The sequence below is a fragment of the Arachis stenosperma genome, chromosome 5, assembly GCF_014773155.1.
Source record: "Arachis stenosperma cultivar V10309 chromosome 5, arast.V10309.gnm1.PFL2, whole genome shotgun sequence".
Classification (NCBI taxonomy): domain Eukaryota; kingdom Viridiplantae; phylum Streptophyta; class Magnoliopsida; order Fabales; family Fabaceae; genus Arachis; species Arachis stenosperma.
Genome location: NC_080381.1, coordinates 121772472 through 121794354, shown reverse-complemented (window position 1 = coordinate 121794354; position 21883 = coordinate 121772472). Strand labels below are relative to the sequence as shown.

Sequence of the window (21883 nt, the reverse complement as noted above, 5' to 3'; positions counted from 1 at the left end):
GCAGTTGCTGCCAGGAAGGGAGGACGGACGCAGTGTGGGTTAGCCCCTGAAGTGCTGATCGGCACGGACTCACGTTGCAGGTCACGCGGAGGTTGCGGGGACAGGATGTTCAGCGGCAAAAGTGGGGGGTTTGAGTGTATCGTGACCTTCCATTCAAACAAAGGGGAATTGGGGAAAAAATTTAAATTAGGGGTTAAAACAAAACGGAACAGACATTAGTGAATTAGGATAAAAGGGGGTTAATCCTCATTTTTAACTCATATTGGGCCTAACAAACAGCCCATTGTAGCTAATGTATAGATACCTCAATGGCTCCCTAGCGGGACTTCTTTGATAAAATGCTACCATTCATAATGATTTACATAGTTAGATAAAATATACACATGTAAAGAAAGATCAACTATTATATATTTATATTTGTGTAATTTATTCTCAGAATCAATTTGAAATACATAAATTGCTTTAGTATTAATTTATCTATTCTAAACTTATATTAAAATAGCAATAATCAATCTGTTTTGTTGATTTTTAGCAAATCGATAGTGGTTCGATATCTAATGGTCTGTGAGCAAAACCTACTGCTTTTTGCAGGTACCAGTTTTCTAAAAGTGCATCAAAGTGTCTTCGATTAGACAGGTATTGGGATAAAATTTGTAAATCAATAAAAGAAACAAAGAAATAAAGTTTTCGAAAGGAAAATGTGCTGAAATCGAAAAGGATTGCGTTGAAATTAAAAGAAAGCAGTAAAGTGCCTTCAACTAAGTCAAAGGACTTTGACATGAAAACTCAAAGTGCATAAATGTAAATTAGACATTGAAAATAAAGAATACTTAAAAGATAAATTTGCTTGAAAAATAAAGTTTACAAGAAGATAAATTGAAAGAGTAAAAACATTGAAGGAACCCTACAGAAAAGTAACTCGATCACAGACTCAGGAATTCTCTGGGGATGTGAGTGTGCTTGAGTGTTTTCTGAGTTAAAGTTCCAATCCTTATTCCCTAAAACTTTCTAGTATTTATAATATACTTTTGTAACTGACAATTAATTACAAAATGCAGCTTTGAATGCATACTCCTAGGTAACCGTTCCCGCCCTTTGGCTAATAAAAGTTTACACATAAATTCTTCACGTGACAAAGGCCTTCAACTTCTCCACTTACGTAACTGCTCGATCTGCTATTCGAATAACTTATTCGATTACCTGTCTTGAATATCTTATACGATTAAACCTGTTCGATTTAATAAAGTGTCTTGATATCGAATCCGTGTCGAGTACCTACATCTAATTCCCGCTCGCGCATCTTTTCGACAACCGCTAATCATCTCAATCGACCTCTTCACGACTTCAAATTAACCTTCCTTAGTCGAAAATATTTTTCTACTAATAAATTGCCCCTTGGATTAATGTGTTTGTCTTCGATAACATTATTGGAAGATGAAACACTTAATTCAAATTCAAATTTCAATCTCTTAAATTAGTAATAATTATCATTTAACTTCCCATTAATATTGATCCACTCGACACGTTTTTCGAGACTTACGCTTTCTCTTTCCACCACTTCGCCTTCTTCGCAAAGTTACCTCTTTTTGCATTCCTTCTGCAATAACGGCTACAGTAACTCTTCCTTTAAATTCAACATTTTCTCCCTTGTTCAATTTTTCGGAACCCTTGCTTTCTAAATTCTACTTGCATCAATCTTATACACAACCTTTATCTCTTCAAACTTCCTTTGTCTTCGTTCTGCAATGGCCACTTCCTCCTCTCATGCTACTGCCCAAGACAAAGGGAAAGGTCACGTTGTATCACCACTAGCTCCACCAGCCCTTCATATACTGAATCAAGTCAATGATGAAGTCATTGACGATCCTCAACTTCAAATTAATGATACTAGAATCTTGATCCCTTTCACAGTGGGTGCAGATACTCATTGTTTCCTTGGGCATGTCGAATCTCTAGAAAGGGCGAACAAGAAACTAGCTTTCTTCCCTAGTGCTCAAGGGAAAGATTTGTTGATTAACCAAGACCTTGATATCTCTTTCTTCATTAATAAAAAATCTTTTAGGAATAATCCGAAGATTAATCCCCGAGGATTCAACTTCACAGCCTGGTATCAGCGCCTTCCCCCTACAAAAAATGCTGGCTGTGGGGCTCTGGGGATCCAGGAACTACTGAGGCTTTCCCATTTTTCACCCACAATGCTCCCTTAGATGATTGGAGCTGTAACTTATTTTTGGAACAGGACAACCAACAACTTTCACCTCCCTTGTGGAATGATTGGTATGTCTCTTTTAGATGTAGCTGCTATCACAGGGCTTCCGATAAATCCTCTGGATTGTATTCCTGACATGCAGCCTGAGCGCCAGTATAATATCATCTTAACCAATTCTTACAATGATTTCATTGCTCATAACATGGGTGCTGAAGGCACTGATGTTACAGATGATGAGCATGTAGTCTTCCTGTTCTATTGGCTGAATGCAATCATTTTCTGTTCTCGAATTGTTCAGATGTCAAAGCTTTTCCTTCCCTTGGCTGCTCTGCTTCATGAAGGGAAAGCTCTTAACTTGGCCAAACTTCTTCTAGGACATATTTTTGAAGAGCTTGGTCCATCGTTTATTGTCTCCGAGACAAGAGTATAATCAGTACAAGAGGCCCTCTCTAGCTCTTCCAACTATGCCTTAATGCCCTTTTTGAAAATTTATGACAAAACCTGGAAGTGGTGCCACTAATAAACAGCACATCGAAGGCTTTTGATTGAATGATTACAAGCCCAATTTTCCAAATACACAATCAGATGAAGACCGATTTTGGGCTGTTTTTTCCCTTTTTCATTCCTGTAAAGATTTTTACAATGACAACCTCAATTTTGCTCCTTTTATGCGTCGAAGTTGTGGTCCTGCATGGCTTGATCGTTTACTCTTCCTACATGACACTGAGAAAAATGAACTTGCAAATCAAAATTGGGCGAACTTGTTAGCTGTCCAAGTAATTCCTACAGGGTTGCCCCAACATAAAAAGAAAATGTTCAAAGTGACCTTGTACGCCACTCATTTTACAGCTAGGCAATTGGAATTTTCTCAAGCCATTCCAACTCCACTGCCTCGAAACAGTGACCCCATTCTGCCACATCACTCTGACTTCCGAAGAAAAACTTGACGCTTGCTTCTTAAAAAATCAGCAATGTAGGGAACATTTCAATTTCCTTGTTTATGATCGCAGGTCATACATCACCAAGTCGTGCTTCGAATGGTGGACTGCTTACTACTCTAAGTACACTCGTACTTTAGAAGAAATTCAACAATCTGCTATTCGAACAGCCCATGATGCTGAAAGTTCCCCTAAAAGAACCCATAAAAGAAAAGTTGACACTGCACGACAACCACCACACAAAAGTCGAAGGACTCCCACCAGGACCTCTAGAAGGGTAATCATTTCTATTCATATCTATGCGATTTAACTCGAAATATTCTAAAAATTACATTTACTTAATAACTCTTAATTTCGAGTTTTTATCAGTTACGTCTGCAACCATCGAGTGAGAGCTCTGATGGAAGTGGACAAACCATTCGGAATATCCTTGCTGCTTCCTTTCAATCAGAGGATACAGCTGATTCAGACTCTGGTCCTCAATTGATTCGAAAGCCAAGACACATTCAGGTAACATTATCATTTCTACTTATCCCTCATTTGAGTTAAAATAAATCTTAACTCATAACTGTGTACCTTTTATATCAGTCCACCACCGCTGCTCACTCAATCATATCTCCTTTAACATCTAATCAACCACTTCTACAACAGCATCATAATCAAGGATACTCCACATCCCATGATTCAATCCAAGCTACAGGGTCAACTTAGCCACTCCAAACTGCCTTTCCACCTCTCCGTGTAACACAGGTGGTTGATTTGACAAAAGATCCTTCACAGCATTCTCTGACATAGACTCAGGTACTTGAGCCAACCTCACCAAATAATCAGGCTGCACTTTCTGCTGAAAACCAAGTGGCTCCAGACTCCGACTTTGTCTCTAGAGTTGCTAAAACTAGTAATTCAGACTCTCCTCGATCTAGGGTCTTAGAAACTTCTCAAGGATTCTCCAGTCCCCCTCAACAGGATGAATTTTAAACTCCCCCTGGGCAAAGGTCTGGAAACTCGGGCGCTTCTACCACACCTACAAGTGTTACTTTGGTCAGCCTAATCTTTGTCTTAAACCAAGCTATCCAGGAAGACGAAGTGCCTGTACCAGTGCCAACAATTCCAAGAGCTTCTACATCAAGACCTTCATTCGAGTTGAGTGTTGATACTCGAGAACAACTTCGTTCACTTCTTAAACTTTTGGATCATCCCCCTGCTACCTGGATCAATGATGCAATTCTCAACCAGCTTCTTTCTGATTTTCTAAATTCTGCCTTTGAACTCCTGGCTTCTACTCCACACTCTGCCATAGTCCAACAATTCAAATAACTTGCCAATGACAGCGTAGCTTTCCAAAACAAGCTCCAAGATATCAAAAACAAAGAAGCTAAGATCAAAACTGAAGTGAAAGGTTACACCATAACCCTTCAACCAATCAAAGCTTCTCGTGAAGAATTCAATTTAAGAATGTCTCATGCTATTTCTATTCAAGCTTTTATGACAAGGAAGAAGTAAAACTTGAAACAGAATTAGCCTAGATCAATGAAAAACTTGCCAAGATACGCCAAAGACGAGCTGATATAGCCAAACCTCTTACTACTGCCAAGCAGGAACAACAACATCTCATCCAAGAGATTGTTTCGATTGAGACTAAGTGAGAAGAATACGAGAAACAACTTGAGAAAGTCCAATTCGACAAGTTCAAGCAGGCTGAGGCAATTTCAACTTTGGACAATAAAAGGGCAAAGCTATGCCCAGACTTAGTAAAACTCTTGGCACCTTGAATTTTTTTACTTCAGGCTTTACTTTTTGTAATGGTTTCCATCTTTTCTGGACTTATGCATGTTTGACTTTAATTTAGCCAACAATAATATCGCTCAAGTATTTTCTATTAATCGAGTTAATTATTTTTCCTGACTCGATATCCTTGATTTGATAGGCATTTCCAGAATATGACCCTATCACTTGAAAATGGCCTTTCCAACTGTGGGACCATTTGCTGAGAAATTTCGATTTCTTTTCCATTGGCAAAATAACTTTTAAAACCAACTCTCTTACACTAAAAGACTTCTCCTTTATTCAACGATTATAACTTCGAGCAACACTTTTCTTTTGTCGAATCATGTTTTCAAGTGTCAATATTCGCTCTGAATCTAGTTTGTTCAACTCATCAAACATTGCATTCCAATAGTCATCAACTAGCAAATCATTTTGCTTTGATATCCTCAAAATATTCAAATTAATTTCTAATGGTAGCACCGCATCATGGCCATAAACTAATTTATAGGGTGAAGTACTCGTTGACCCCCTTGGTGAATTTCGATAAGCCCATAATACTTGGCTTAAGGTTTTATGCCACGTTCCAGGTTTATTCCCGATATGCTTTTTTATCAAACTTATCAGGATTTTATTTGCTGCGTCTACTTGTCCATTAGCCTGCGCATAATAAGGGGTTGAAGTAACCATATTGATATTCCTTGAGGCTGCAAAACTTTTAATTCACTGACCAGTAAACATAGTTCCTTGATCAGTACTTAATGTTTGAGAAATTCCAAATTGATGGATAATATGTTCCTCAACAAAGTCTATTATTTCGCCTTGACCAACTTCTATTAGGGGAATTGCTTCAACCCACTTTGTAAAGTAATCAATTGCTACCAAGATAAACTTGTGTTGTTTTGATGAAGGAGGGTTGATTAACCCAATCAAATCTAAAGCCCAACTTCTAAACGGCCATGGTTTTATTATCGAATGCATCTCAGATGCTGGAATCTGGTGTATCAAATCATGTTTCTAACATTCTCGACATGCCTTTGCATAATCGATACAATCTTTTATCATAGATGGCCAATACACATGATTGCGATATAACACCCATTTCATATTTTTTCCAGCCTGATGGGCACCACATATCCCATTATGGACTTCACCTAAAGCAATATTTTGGTCATCTTGGCCTAAACATCTCGACAAACTCCCATCAATCCCTTTCTTATATAACTCATCAGCCATCAAGACAAAATACATCGCCTGCAACTTTATTTTCCTTTCGATTGGGATACTAGGGTTCTTTAAATATTCAGCAATAAGTTTTCTCCAATCAGTATCTTCCCATTCATCTATACACAAAGCCACTCTCTCATTCGCAGGCACTAAAATTTGATGGATACTTGTCAATTTTTAATAGTTTCTGGACCGATTCTATATCTCGAAGCAATTTGGGCTAATTCATTTGTGATTTCATTATGGATCCTGGGGATATGAATCAAAGAAACTTTTCGAAAGGAAGTTAACAACTCCCAAGCAGTTGTTAAATATTTTTGCAATTTTTCATTATTGCATTTAAACTCCTTCGATAACTGCTTTAGAACAAACTGAGAATTCCCTAATATTTGAACTTCTAAAGCCCCTTTACTAAATAATATTTCTAAACCCAAAATCAAAGTTTCGTACTCTGCCACATGATTCGAGCAAGGATATTTTAATTCAAACAAGAACTCTGATGGAATCCCTTCTGGTGAGATGATAAGAATTCCAACCCCCGCACCATCTTTATGCTTCAATCCATCAAAATATAACTTCCAATAATCAACCTCAATATCGATTACATTTGTCTCCTGGTCATTCAGATTATTCAAATTATTAACAAAAAAATCTGCAATGACCTGACCTTTCACAGCCTTGGCTGGGACATATTGTAAATCAAATTCTGTCAAAACTAGCATCCATTTTCCTAAACGTCCTCATAACATTGAAAAACTTAACATATATTGATGAGATCGATTTGTGCTATAACTTCACCGATTTAGCCACTAATGTAACACTTTAATTTCATACAGGCATAGTATAAAGACAAACAAGATTTCTCTATCGGGGAATACCTTGTCGATTTTTAGCAAATCGATAGTGGTTCGATATCTAGTGGTCTGGGAGCGAAACCTACTCCTCTTTGCAGGTACCAGTTTTCTAAAAGTGCATCAAAGTGTCTTCGATTAGACGGGTATTAGGATAAAATTTGTAAATAAATAAAAGAAATAAAGAAATAAAGTTTTCGAAAGGAAAATGTGCTGAAATCGAAAAGGATTGTATTAAAATTAAAAGAAAGCAGTAAAGTGCCTTCGACTGAGTCAAAGGGCTTTGACATGAAAATTCAAAGTGCAGAAATGTAAATTAGACATTGAAAATAAAGAATAATTGAAAGATGAATTTGCTTGAAAAATAAAGTTTACAAAAAGATAAATTGAAAGAGTAAAAATATGGAAGGAACCCTACAGAAAAGTAACTCGATCGTAGACTCAGGAATTCTCTGGGAATGTGAGTGTGCTTGAGTGTTTTCTGAGTTAAAGTTTTAACCCTTATTTCCTAAAACTTTCTAGTATTTATAATCTACTTTTGTAACTAACAATTAATTACAAAAACGCAACTTTGAATGTATACTCCTTGGTAACCGTTCTCGCCCTTTGGCTAATAAACGTTTACACATAAATTCTTTACGTGACAAAGGCCTTTAACTTCTCCACTTATGTAACTGCTCGATCTGTTATTCGAATAACTTATTCGATTACTTGTCTCGAATATCTTGTCCGATTAAACCTGTTCGATTTAATAAAGTGTCTTGAAATCGAATTCGTGTCGAGTACTTCTATCTAATGCCCGCTCGCGCATCTTTTCGACAACCACTAATCACCTCAATCGACCTCTTCACGACTTCGAATTAACCTTTCTTAGTCGAAAATATTTTTCGACTAACACAATTATTAAAAATTAATATAAAATAACTAAAAAACTAATTTTATTGAGTTTAGATTACCTTTTGAAATTTGATTGGCATAAAGTCCCATGGGACTCCAATTCAACCATTCATTCCATTAAAGGGATAGAAAAAAATAAAAATAAAAGACGCAAATAAGAAAGGAATAGATAAAATTGAATTTGTATCATCTAAATTTTAGATTTTTATTTTAGATGATAAAGTGAGATTTCTTATTATTGAATATTTTTTTTATTATGTATTCTCTTAGTCCCACTTATAAAATAAATAGTGATAGATCATACTTTACCTTCTAAAATTAAATTCAAAATTTAAAAGATTCAAATTCAATAAAAACTGCTTTTACGTTCAATGTCTTAATTTCTTGTCTTTAGTTATTTCTTTCCTCTTGTCTATTTGACTACATTTTTATTTATAAAAATAGGTCACTTAAATATAAATATAAAAACATAAAATTATATTTAATAAACAAAATATAAATATTAAATTAATATATTTTATATTATTTCTAATAAAAAAACATAAAAATATTACACCAAGACACATTTTGCTCTTTTATTTTTTTTATTATCACTATCAAATTTTTATAATTATATTTTTTATTATTTTAATTTTTATTATAAATTTTATATAAAAAAATAAAAATAAATTAAAATATTTATTATTTATTCTATCTTATATTTAATTTACCATAAAAAAATACAAAAATATTTATTTTTGTGTCTTTATTTTTCATGGCTTGTTCTCGTATCTCATCTTTTCTTAATTTTAAAACTAAACGCATCATTTGTTACACACTGACATGCACTGTTGATAGAAGAGAAAACACAAGAAGGAAGTAGAGAAGGCATGAGGAGGAGGAAGAGATGGCGAGCCACAGAGCCAAACTAGCTTCTTCGACACAGATGGAGGCGAGACTCACAAGGAGTGTGGACTGGCAGCACTAAGATGAGGCAGAGTTTTTGACAACAGCTCGGAGACGACGACGGCGATTGTGCGGTTTCAATATGCTCTCCCATAAGTTACTTAATTTCAATATGCTCTCCCATAAGTTACTTAATTTCAATTGCCACATTATATTCAAAAAATTAAAATTACAACTATAAGAAAAGAAAACAAAATCTTATCACATTTTTTTCACTTTCAAAAGAAGGGGGAAGAAGAAGCTGCCATCTCTCTCTTGATTTCCTTTTTTTCTTTTCTTTTTGAAATCTACAATTCACAACAGGATTTATTTGATTTTATTCGATATTCGCTTCACCGGGGGTTGACCTGAGTAATACTGGCAGGGGTAGAGCTAAACTGATAGCTTGTGGACTCACCAGAAGACTTCTTTAGAGAAGACTCTCCTGAGTCTTGGAAGAAACCTGGTGCTGTGAGTTGCTTCTCATTGAGCTTTGTTTTCTTGGACAACATATCAACAACCTGTGACATCATTGGCCTTCTGCTTGTGTGCAGAAGAATGCTACCTTCATGTACCTAATCACCTCTTCCTCAGGAAACTCTCCCATTTCTGGATCCACAAGCTCCACCAACTTCCCCTCTTCATGGAGTTGCCATGCCTGTTACGTGAACATAATGTTCAATGAATTGGATATGGCAAAAACTTAGAATCTTCCTTTTTATTGATTCTTTAACCAGTGCCCTCAGCAAAACCAAAATTGATCCGCATAGAAAATCAGCAAACATAAAATGCATGAATACAGGATGTTATGCACTTACCCATTCCAAGAGGAGTTTGTATGAGTCTCCCCAGTTTGTCCTTGAACTGCTTCTGCCGCTAACTATTTCAAGTATAAGAACCCCCAAACTATACAGTATACACATCAGCCTTCATGGTTAACTGGCCACCAATTGCATATTCAGGCGCCAAGTAACCACTGTGCAAATCGAAACCAAAACAGGGTAACATATTGGTGAGTTCCATAGTCCAATTGAGGGTTGAATTTTTTTTAAAATCTTGACAGAAAGAAAATAAATAAGAAAAATCCCAATGTATTAACAACACAGTGAGGGTTGGGGCAACAAACTAACATTTTTGCTTCACCTTTATGAAGAACATTAATACATTATAGCTGAACACAAAAAATTGAAGTCTATCACAAGCATATAGTCAGAGAAGGAAATGCCTAAAATAATAGGTTTAAGGCATTATAATTTACAAGTATAAATTCTCCAAAGCTAAGACTATGACAAAATCAAGAATTTAAAAATGATAGGAGTCCAAACTATAACATACGTTGTTCCAGCAATTCTTGTGCTAATATGAGTGATGTCATCAGGAAACAATTTAGCCAACCCAAAATCTCCTATTTTTGGATTAAAGTCTGTGTCGAGTAGTATGTTGCTGGCTTTGATGTCTCTGTGCACGATGTGTGGCACAAGTTCTTCATGAAGAAATGCAAGACCCCTTGCAGTGCCCATGCAAATAATAGATCTTTTTCTCCAGTCTAGTCTGATGTTTATACTCCTTGTGCCTAAACAAAGATGGAAAAGGTTACATGTTTGATTCTCTCTTCAGAATGTGAAACTTAGTATTTTATTTCATAATTTACAACAAAGCATTACTCAAAGTTACCAAGTAACGCACGATCAAGGCTGTTATTTTCCACATACTCATAGACTAGTATACGATTAGGTCCTTGAACACAGCAACCGACCAATTCAACAAGGTTTGGATGCTTAACATTTGATATAGTTTTAGTCTCAGTTAAAAATTCACGAACTCCTTGCCTTGACCCAGCTGAAAGGGTCTTCACTGCTACTTGTCTCCCATCTTTTAAGGTTCCCTAAGAAAAGTTCAACATAGGTGTTTAGTAAAACACAAAAAGATAAAATGTCACGTTATTTATTTGAACTAGTACTATGACTCAGTTTAAGTAAGCTATCATATATACAATGCCATCGTAATTTATACAATTCTACTTTTAAAAAATAAATCAACCAGGTTTGTAGAGGGGACGATTAGGTGATGGAAGATGTAATTATTTCTTGTATCAATTCTATAGGTAGCCTTTCATTTTAAGGTTTTGTCAAATAGTTAATAAATACTCACTGAAGGATTAACTTGCAAAGTTGATGCTCTGAAAAACCAGTCTAATCTTTTTTATGGTGCATAAGTATAAGAAAATTAAATTTATGGTAAGCTTATCAACATTTCGTTTCTGTATGTAAAGATGTTTTTACTGCCTCAATAAGAATGTAATGCCTTTTCATTGCAATATCCAAATGCCTAACAGGCCTAAAATTGGCACTTGCATTATAATGGAATCATTAATTCATAATTCAATATAAAAGAAAGGAAGAAAATGGAAAAGGACTATAGCATTGACTATGATGAGAGCTCTGTCTCTCTGCTGTTCAATTGAAAGTGAAAGTGCGAGAGTGAGGTTGGAGATGGGTGGTTCGAATTGGGGTTTTTTTTCTTCTTTTTTTTAATGAAAACGACGCAGTTTTAAGTGTGGGGTTTGAAATAAAATTCCGAACCAATCCGGATTTATCAAACTTGTCAGTTCACTAGTTTTAGCAAAAACCATCTGAATCAAACCAATTCCCACATTGATTTCGCTCTTTGTTCGGTCCTATGACCAACCCAGATTGATCTAGGATTCTAGGGACTAGTTCATTGATTTTTTAGAAAAACTTAAAATAGTCCCGACAATTATTACCTCAAAAGATAATGAGATTTTTGACAAAAAAAAATACCAATTCAACTCTTGAACTTTATTTTTATGGGACGGATTAGTTCCTGTACTAAAAAAAATTATCAGTAGCCGAATTGATATTTTTTTTTCTTGAGACCTCGTTGTCCTTTCGAAATAATTATCAAGAATCGGGTGGGATATTCACTCTTGATTTTTCAATCCAACCGTCCAAATTGGTTCAATTTTCACATCACTGCACCAAAGATTTTTTTTTTTTAATTTGTGGATAACAATAATGTCACGAGTAATCATTTACTTTAACCATTATATAACTAACTTAAGTTGGTCTAATAATTAGCTCATTAATTCACTTAAGCAAGTATGGAAAGTTTGAATTATGCCTTATGAACCGAAAGATAAGATATTTTTCAAATTCAACTCTAAAAGATTTTTTTAATCAAATTAGTCTTTCAAAGATTACGAATTAGTCATATTTGTCTTCTAGTCACTCTATTAACAATTTTTTTCAAAGATTGATGTTGTAAAATGTTAATTGATAACATATATAATACCTGATTAAAAGTTAGAATACTAATGTTGTGATTAAAAGTTAGAATCAAGATTAAATTATTTTTTAAAAAAATGAGTTAATTTTATAACTATCAATATAAATTTTTTTATGTTAATATCTAATTATATTTTTAGTATATACAGAAAAAATATTATTTTTAAATAGCAAGTATAAAAATTAATTATTTTTGTTTGTGTAACAAATTTAATACCTAATCAAATATAAAAATATACACGTTAAATTCTTTCAAATTTTAGATAACGAATGTTAAAATTAAGTAAAAAAAATTAAACTTTTTTATTTGAAAATAATAACTAAAAAATTTATTATTTAATTTTATTTAAGACTCTGGTCTTCATAGCCGACGAGGACTTTTGTCCTTTACGATCATTTTATAAAAATAGTTTAATGCTATAAATTTTTTGTATCATAATCTATAATATCAGGACCGACATAATTTTAAAAAATTTATATTTTCATAATAGTATACGATAAAATACTAATTTGTTATTAAAAAAACATAAAAAATTTTAAATTTTAAACTTAAATCCTAAATCATAAATTTTAAATTTAAACTATCAATATAAAATATAATAAATAACGATACCAGATTTGTTTAGTTAGCAAAAATTGCAACACTAATCATAAGTTTGGTAAATCGATTGCTTAAGAATTAGGTCTAGGGAAGAAACTTTTGCACATACATTTTGAATTTAAATATGTTTATTGAGATTCTTAATTATGTTAATTTTTGTTGTTATTACATTTCTCAATGTCGAAATTATATGAACAAATCTATATTCTTATTTTGATCATACCCGTTGAAAGAGATTTTGTTTCCATATTAATATTGCTATATAAATAACAAAAAATTTTAGGGGGTCAGTATTTTATTAGATTTGGCCAATATTTGGTCAGTATAAGTGTTAAAATTGGCTTTAATAATGATTTATCTATATAAATTTTAATAAATATAAATATAAGTTGTGTTAAAATATGTATACATTTTTATAGATATTAGTATAAATTATTATTAATTAAGTATTAATTTAAAATAATAAAATTTATTGATTCGATCACACTGCTGTATGTATAAATAAAAGATGATATTATAGGAAAATTATCACGTGTTCTCCTTGACAAAACGGTGAACATGATATTTATGGTACGATTAGGTAGTTAATAGTATTTTTATCTTGTAGCTAGTGTTAAAATGTCGAAAATGTCCATCCTTATAGTAGTTGTCTGAAGTGATCGACTGAGGTAAAGAATGTTATTAGCTCATGACTTAAAAGAAATAAAGCGAACGGAATTGTGCAGTAAGTAGGCCTCCCACGTTTTATTCAAATCCAATGAAGTAGAAGCTATTCATAAAACCTGTACCATTTCAAAAAAAAAAAAAAAATGTACAATTATTATCATATTGTTTTTTTTTTCTGTGACTATTATTATCATATTGTTAATAATAAAATAAATGTTCACCTAAAAAAATAATAAAATAAATCAATAATAATTTTTTTTTTTTGGCTCACATTCTCCATCACCAGAAGTTAGTTATTATAATCAAAGTAATTGAAAAATAAATTAAAACACAAAAAGAAAATTAGGCAAATAATGCATGTATACTAATCTATGCTTATATAATTTTATCAACTTCAAAATTTTAAAATTATGTATGTATATTTTATTTGTTTTTGTTGACTTTATTACGCCTTTAATCGTTTCATTACCATTTTAAAATTGAATCGAGTATAAAAAATAGGTTTATTTTATTTCATAAAAAATACGAAATTTTAAGACATTTTTATCTGTCTATTTGCTTTGAAGTGAAAGATAATAAGATTAAAAATTTTTGCAATCAATGTTAAATGTTTGAAGCATAAACAGTCAAATAATAATAATTAACTTAAAAAAATAACAATTAAAACATGACACTACGGTGAGAAAAGTATTTTTTTTCCTCACCTAAAATGTATTGGAGGAAAGAAAAGAGAACACGTGAAATGTCGGTCCGCCATTGTCCGACAAATGTTATGGCAAAGTGATATGAAATGTGGACTAAATTTAAGTTATAGAAGCTAATTTTTTTCTTTTTTTTGAATGTGTGGGGTTAACAAAAAAAATTAATAATAAAAATTATTACAAAAATCACTATGAATAATAATAATAATAATAATAATAATAATAATAATAATAATAATTTCAAACGTCTTTTCATCGTTTTTCCAATTTTTTTTTTAAATAAGCTTTTGATACGGTCAAATTATTCCTATTAGATATATTTCATTCTTTATATATATATTTTATGTTATTCAGTTACTGTGAGTAGTAAAAAATATTATATTTTTATTGTTGAGTATTTAATTTCTTATGTTAAATATAATTAAAAGTCTATATGTTTAATTTTAAATATTCTATTGTTATTGTTGGCGTAACAAATTTGTTTTTATATTTTTTAGATTAAAATATTTGGTTGATGTTATTAATAAATATATTGAGTTGTTAAATTGATATTGTTGTTGTTGATGCTAATAAGAACAATTTTATTTTTACAGATAATAATAATCAAATTATTTTCGTCTATTTAATATTATGGTTTTATAAATAATAATAATAATAATAATAATAATAATAATAATAATAATATATTTGATCTTTAAAAAATTAAGGTCATGTTTAATGTTATAACATTCCTTAATAATAATAATAATAATAATAATTGTTCATACCCTGACCCAATGTTAAGGGCCCAGGTCCAATCGAAAGGCCTGATCCATTAGATTAAGCCTAGCAAAGCACCCACCTCTACTCAAGAGGTCGGTGTCCACCCCGACTTGGTACGAAGAAGTCGGTTGTGAGATTAGCTGGCAGGTAAACACCCATTCAAATGAGTAACCGCCCCTAAAATCTCTCTAACCACTTCCTAAAGCCATATCTTAACCTCCCTAAGATAGTGGGACGGTTATTATCCTAAAGATACGGCACTACTCCAACGGTGGTTATTGGCTCACCACTATAAGTACACTGACACACCTCAGGTATTCCTAAGTCCAATACTCTCTAAGACCTGCTCACACCCTTGCTAACTTAGGCATCGGAGTGTCTTTGCAGGTACCACCCCCCATTCACACGCGAGCACAAGTCGGACGGAGCCTCCCGAGTTGCGGACCCACAAGGAGTCCTCCTCCATCATACACTTGGGCCGCCGAACGCCACCCATTGGACTAATCTCCGGTTACCCACCGTAACATTGGCGCCGTTGCCGGGGACCCGAGAGATCATCCCTTGATGGCAGAAAGATCCCATGAAGAAGGCCATGTTGAAACAGATTCTGAGCAAGAGAATCTAGGCCTGGGCAACGACAATGAAGACACAGCCCAACATCAAGATAACGATCAACACAGAGAGGGTACCTCTGGAATGAAGAATCCAAAGGTAAACTCCTCAGATGGACGTGAATCAGAAAAGGGTGGACCATCCCACGTAACAGAATTGATGGGACTAGTCCATAGCCGCCTGGAGCAATTGGAACAAGAGCGGGAGAGGCAAAAGGAAACCGAAAGGTACCTTAAGGAAGAGATGGAACGGCGAAGAGAGTTGGAAAGAAAACTCTTGCAGGTAGAATCCTCTCTCAAGAACTCCCGCGACGAAGGAGAAGATCACCCCCAGGCGGAGAAGATCCTTTCAGCGAGGACATAATGAGGGCAAAAGTTCCAACGAACTTCAAAAGCCCTGATATGGACCTCTATGATGGAACTACGGATCCAAAGCATCATCTTAGCAACTTCAAAAGTCGGATGTATCTAGCTGACGCCTCCGACGCTACGAGATGCAAGGCTTTCCCGACCACTTTGTCGAAAGCAGCGATGAAGTGGTTCGATAGCCTTCCCCCAAGATCCATCACCAGTTTTGAAGACCTCTCAAGAAAATTCTTGATGAGGTTCTCAATCCAAAAAGATAAGGTAAAACATGCACCGAGCCTCCTGGGGATAAAACAGGAGGTCGGAGAATCTCTACGAGCCTATATGGAAAGGTTCAATAAAGCATGTTTAGAAATCCAAGACCTGCCCACGGAGGCAGTAATAATGGGGTTAGTCAATGGACTTAGAGAAGGTCCCTTCTCACAGTCCATATCTAAAAGACACCCCGTCTCTCTAAGTGATGTACAAGAAAGGGCCGAGAAGTACATCAACATGGAAGAGAATGCCAAATTAAGAGACCTAGGTTCACGACCTGGACCCACTTCCTCCCCTAGGGAGAGGGAAAGGGAAGTCAGGAAGAAGGAAGAACCCGGTCTCGAAAGGCCCAGAAAGTATCACTCTTATACTCCTCTAAAGACTTCTATAGTGGATGTATACAGAGAGATATGCAACACTGAAAGGCTGCCACCCCCAAGACCTATTAAAAACAAAAAGGGGGAAGTCGCAGCGAGTATTGTGAGTACCATAAAATATATGGTCACTCCACCAACGACTGTTACGACCTCAAAAATGTGATAGAAAAGCTGGCTAGAGAAGGCCGGCTTGATAGATATCTCATGGAGAGGTCGGACATCCATGGAAAGAGAAAGCGGGATGACATGGACAGGAGAGATCCGCCACCACAAACCCCAGAGAGACATATCCACATGATCTCAGGAGGATTTGCGGGAGGTGGGATCACCAAATCTTCTCGCAAAAGACATCTCAAAAGAGTCTATCAGGTCGGGGATGAGACACCCGACCTCCCCACTATCTCATTCACGAAAGAAGATGGGCAAGGGATAATCCTCGGGCATGATGACCCCGTGGTGATAACTATGATCCTAGCCAACGCCCATCTCCACAGAACCCTAGTAGACCAAGGAAGCTCGGCGGACATCCTTTTCAAGCCCGCCTTCGACAAACTAGGGTTAGATGAAAAAGAACTGAGAGCTTACCCCGACACTCTATATGGGTTAGGGGATACGCCAATAAAGCCACTGGGATTTTTACCCCTTCACACCACCTTTGGAAAAGGGGAAAAATCAAGGACTCTGAGTATAGACTTTATAGTCATCGATGAAGGGTCAGCCTACAATGCCTTAATTGGCAGAACTACCCTTAATCGACTTGGAGCAGTAGTGTCAACTCCTCACCTCTGCATGAAATTCCCGACTCCAGGAGGAATAGCAACGGTGAGGGGAGACCAAAAATTGGCAAGGAAGTGCTACAACGAAAGCCTGAATCTGAGAGGAAAGGGCAAAGAAGTCCACACCATAGAGTTAGGTGGGACAAGGACAAGAGAAGAGCTACGACCCCAGCCGGGAGGAAAAACCGAGGAGATACAAGTCGGTAAAGAAGAAGGAAAAACGACTTACATAGGAGCCAACCTAGGGGAAACCCTGAAACAAAGGTTGGGTGAACTCCTAAAAGCTAATTCCGACCTCTTCGCCTGGAAGGCTTCCGACATGCCCGGGATTGATCCCGAGCTCATGTCTCATAGGCTCTCGGTTTACCCAGGGTCCCGACCTGTACAGCAAAGGAGACGCAAACTCGGCCCAGAGAGGGCCTCCATAGTAGAAGAGCAAGTACAGGCGCTCCTGAAAGCCGGCTTCATCAGAGAGGTCAAATACCCAACATGGCTAGCCAATGTAGTGCTAGTCAAAAAATAAAACGGTAAATGGAGGATGTGCGTCGACTATACCGACCTGAATAAGGCCTGTCCTAAGGACCCTTATCCCTTACCAAGTATTGATACCCTAGTAGACTCCAGCTCAGGGTACCAATACCTATCATTCATGGACGCCTACTCGGGATATAACCAAATCCCGATGCACGAGCCCGACCAAGAGAAAACATCGTTCATCACACCAAAAGCCAACTATTGCTACGTGGTCATGCCATTCGGACTGAAGAATGCAGGAGCCACGTACCAAAGGCTGATGAACAAAGTGTTTTCCCCCCATTTAGGGAGCTTAATGGAGGTATACGTCGACGACATGTTAGTAAAAACCAAGCAAGGAGTCGACCCCTTAACCGACCTCTCACAAGTCTTCAACACTATAAGGTCGCATGGGATGAGACTAAATCCCGCAAAATGCGCCTTCGCAGTAGAAGCAGGGAAATTTCTAGGCTTCATGCTAACACAAAGAGGGATTGAGGCCAATCCCGACAAATGCAGAGCCATCCTAGAAATGAAGAGCCCGACTTGTTTAAGAGAGGTTCAACAGCTCAATGGCCGACTTGCAGCCCTCTCCAGATTTTTGGCAGGATCGGCACTAAAATCCCTTCCATTATTCTCCTTGTTAAGGAAGGGATGCCAGTTTGAATGGACTCCGGAATGTGAGGAGGCGTTCCAAGAGTTCAAAAAATTCTTAAGCCAACCTCCTATCTTAACCCGACCAATACCGGGAAAAGACCTCGTCCTATACCTATCCGTGGCAAACAGGGCTGTCTCCTCAGCCCTGGTCCGAGAAGACGAGGTCGGTCAACACCCGGTCTATTTTACCAGTAAGGTTCTACAAGGCCCTGAGCTAAGGTACCACAAACTAGAGAAGTTTGCCTACTGCTTAGTGATAGCCTCACGAAGACTACGACCTTACTTTCAGGCTCATACAATAAGAGTCCGTACGAACCAACCCATGAAGCAAATCATCCAAAAGACGGATGTTGCAGGGAGAATGGTTCAATGGGCAATAGAACTCTCCGAGTTCGATTTGAAATATGAAACTCGGACAGCAATCAAAGCCCAGTGCCTTGCCGACTTTATTGCAGAGTATGCAGGAGAACAAGAGGAGAAACCGACTACATGGGAACTCTATGTAGACGGATCCTCCAATAAAACAGGGAGCGGCGCAGGCATAATATTGGTAGACGGAAAAGGAACCCAGATAGAGGTCTCCTTAAAATTTGAATTTCCGGCTTCAAACAATCAGGCAGAATACGAAGCCTTGATTGCCGGATTAAAGTTAACAGAAGAAGTTGGCGCTACAAAGGTGATGATCTACAGTGACTCACAAGTGGTGACTTCCCAAATAAGTGGAGAATATCAGGCGAAGGATCCCAACATGAAGAAATACTTGGAAAAAACCTTGGAACACCTAGGGCACTTTGCGGAAAGCGAGGTCAAGCATATAACTCGGGATCTAAATAGCAGAGCCGACGCCCTATCCAAGTTAGCAAGTACCAAACCTGGAGGGAACAACAGAAGCCTGATTCAAGAAACTCTCCAAGAACCCTCGGTAACAAAAACGGAAGATGAACAAGAGGTACTTGAGGTAGTCGGCCTAAACCTCGGATGGATGAACCCCCTCGTCGAATACCTGAAGTTCGACATCCTCCCCAAAGAGGAGAAAGAGGCTAAAAAGATCCGAAGGGAAGCACAACATTATACTTTGGTGAGAAATGTCCTTTACAGAAGAGGGATATCAACGCCATTACTAAAGTGCGTACCGACCTCAAGAACCACCGAGGTGTTGGAGGAAGTACATAATGGGATCTGCGGAAACCATCTCGGAGCGAGGTCATTGACCAGAAAAGTGATCCGAGCAGGATTCTATTGGCCGACCTTGCAGAAAGATGCAACAGACTTTGTGAAAAAATGCCAGCCATGTCAGATGCATGCAAATTTCCACGTGGCTCCACCAGAAGAGCTCATCAGTATAACTTCCCCCTGGCCTTTTGCAAAATGGGGAATGGATCTGTTAGGTCCTTTTCCCCAAGCACCAGGGCAAGTCAAATACCTGATCGTGGGAATAAATTACTTCACAAAGTGGATAGAAGCAGAACCACTAGCTACTATCACCGCTCAAAGAAGTCGCAGGTTCCTCTACAAAAACATTATCACAAGGTATGGAATACCTTATTCCATAACCACAGATAATGGGACTCAGTTCACCGACGCCTCCTTCAGAAGCTTGGTAGCCAGTATGAAAATCAAACACCAATTCACCTCGGTAGAACACCCACAAGCCAATGGGCAAGCCGAGGCAGCTAACAAAGTCATACTGGCAGGCTTGAAGAAGAGACTACAGGAAGCGAAGGGGGCTTGGGCTGAAGAGCTCCCTCAAGTATTGTGGGCTTATAGGACGACCCCCCAATCCGCCACAGGAGAAACACCCTTCCGACTAGTCTATGGGGTAGAAGCCATGATTCCTATAGAAATCAGTGAGCAAAGCCCAAGGGTAATTCTCCATGATGAGGTCGGAAATGTACAGGGGCACAAAGAGGAGCTCGACTTGCTCCCCGAAGTCCGAGAGAACGCCCAGATAAGAGAAGCAGCATTAAAGCAAAGAATGGCTACCAGATACAACAAAAAAGTCATTCGAAGAACATTTGCTGTAGACGACTTGGTCCTAATCAGAAATGACATTGGAGTCAACAAGTCGGGGGAAGGAAAGCTCGCCGCCAATTCGAAAGGGCCATACAAAATCAAAGAAGTGTTAGGGAAAGGTTATTATAGAATAACCGACCTGGATGGCACTGAGTTACCAAGGTCGTGGCATGCTTGTAATATGAAAAGGTACTACAGCTAGAAGCGAACTCTACTCCCTGATGTACTCTTTTCCCAGCTTCATGATTTTTTCCCAAAAAAAAGGGTTTTTTCTGGAGAGGGGTTTTTAACGAGGCATCATAGTAGAGGCTAAGGGAAAATATATTGTCAAGACCCTTAGTATCAAAAAGGTACCTTCACGATTAATAAAGATCTTTTTTCATTCATAATATCTCTCAATATCCTCCTTTATTTTTCTAAGTCTTTCTACGAAACGCGCCGACTTAAGCTCGACAAAGCGTGAAAATCCCATGAATCGACCTAGATGGTCGTCAGGATAAAACGACGAGGTACAAGTCGGCGTAAAGAGGTTATACAAGTCGATCGTAAAAACTCGGGAACCAACCCGACTCATAAGTCGGAAAGAGATCCCGAGTAGGAAAACTTGGAAAACTTTGATCCACAGATCGGAGTATAACACCGAGTAGAAGAAAAACGCATCGCAAAAATAACCTAAGTCATAAAAACTCACTAAAGCAAAAGTTGAGTATAAAGGATAACAAAAGAGATATGAGAACCTGAGAAAGTTTAAAGTTTGCATACAAGCCTTCGCACGGAAAAGGCTCAAGAAAACAATGCAAGCCAACAAAAGGTTTTTCCGAAAAGATCAAACATACCAAAATAGAAAAAAGCATGCGCACGCACAAAGTAACTTAAACCCTTATCCAAAAAAGGGGCGCCTACTCCAATTAGAAAACCCTTATCCAAAAAAGGGCATTTATTTTGTTTAAAAACCCTTATCCAAAAAAGGGCAGCGAACAGAATATTTTGTTTACGGCCTTGAAAGGCCAGAAGCAAATTGTTCACAACCACCAGCAAATAAATAGAAGTTTAAAAAAGGGGGGACCCACAGGCCGGGCCCCCATATAGCCACAAAAATAAAAAAGTCATTTCTTGGACGGAGTAGAGGAATCACCAGGAAGAACACCACCAGGACCGGGAGGAGGAGCTAAAGAGGAAGTCGGAGTGAGGATTGAAGAACTCGGAGCATCTTGGGGACGAGGAGGAGACTCAATAATCCTCTGTCCCCGAGTCTTCAGGTCTGATTCGGAAATGACCTCGGGGACGGGAGGATCAACGATGGCGCCGTCAATAACCACCTTGTCGGGATGGAGCGGAGAAAGGTCCAAGTCGGGAGCGATAACTCTGACTTGTTCCAAGAAAATCCTCCAAGACTCCTCGGCACCATCGGCGATAGAGTCCTCCAACTCGGCATATGCGTTCCGAGAATTCAGCAAGTCCTTCCTCACG

General features: G+C 37.2%; 1 pseudogene; it reads right to left on the bottom strand.

Moving 5' to 3' along the window:
* Window positions 1-9041: 9041 nt before the first annotated feature.
* Window positions 9042-10408, bottom strand: LOC130983150 (cold-responsive protein kinase 1-like; annotated as a pseudogene).
* Between the last annotated feature and the right edge of the window lie 11475 nt (window positions 10409-21883).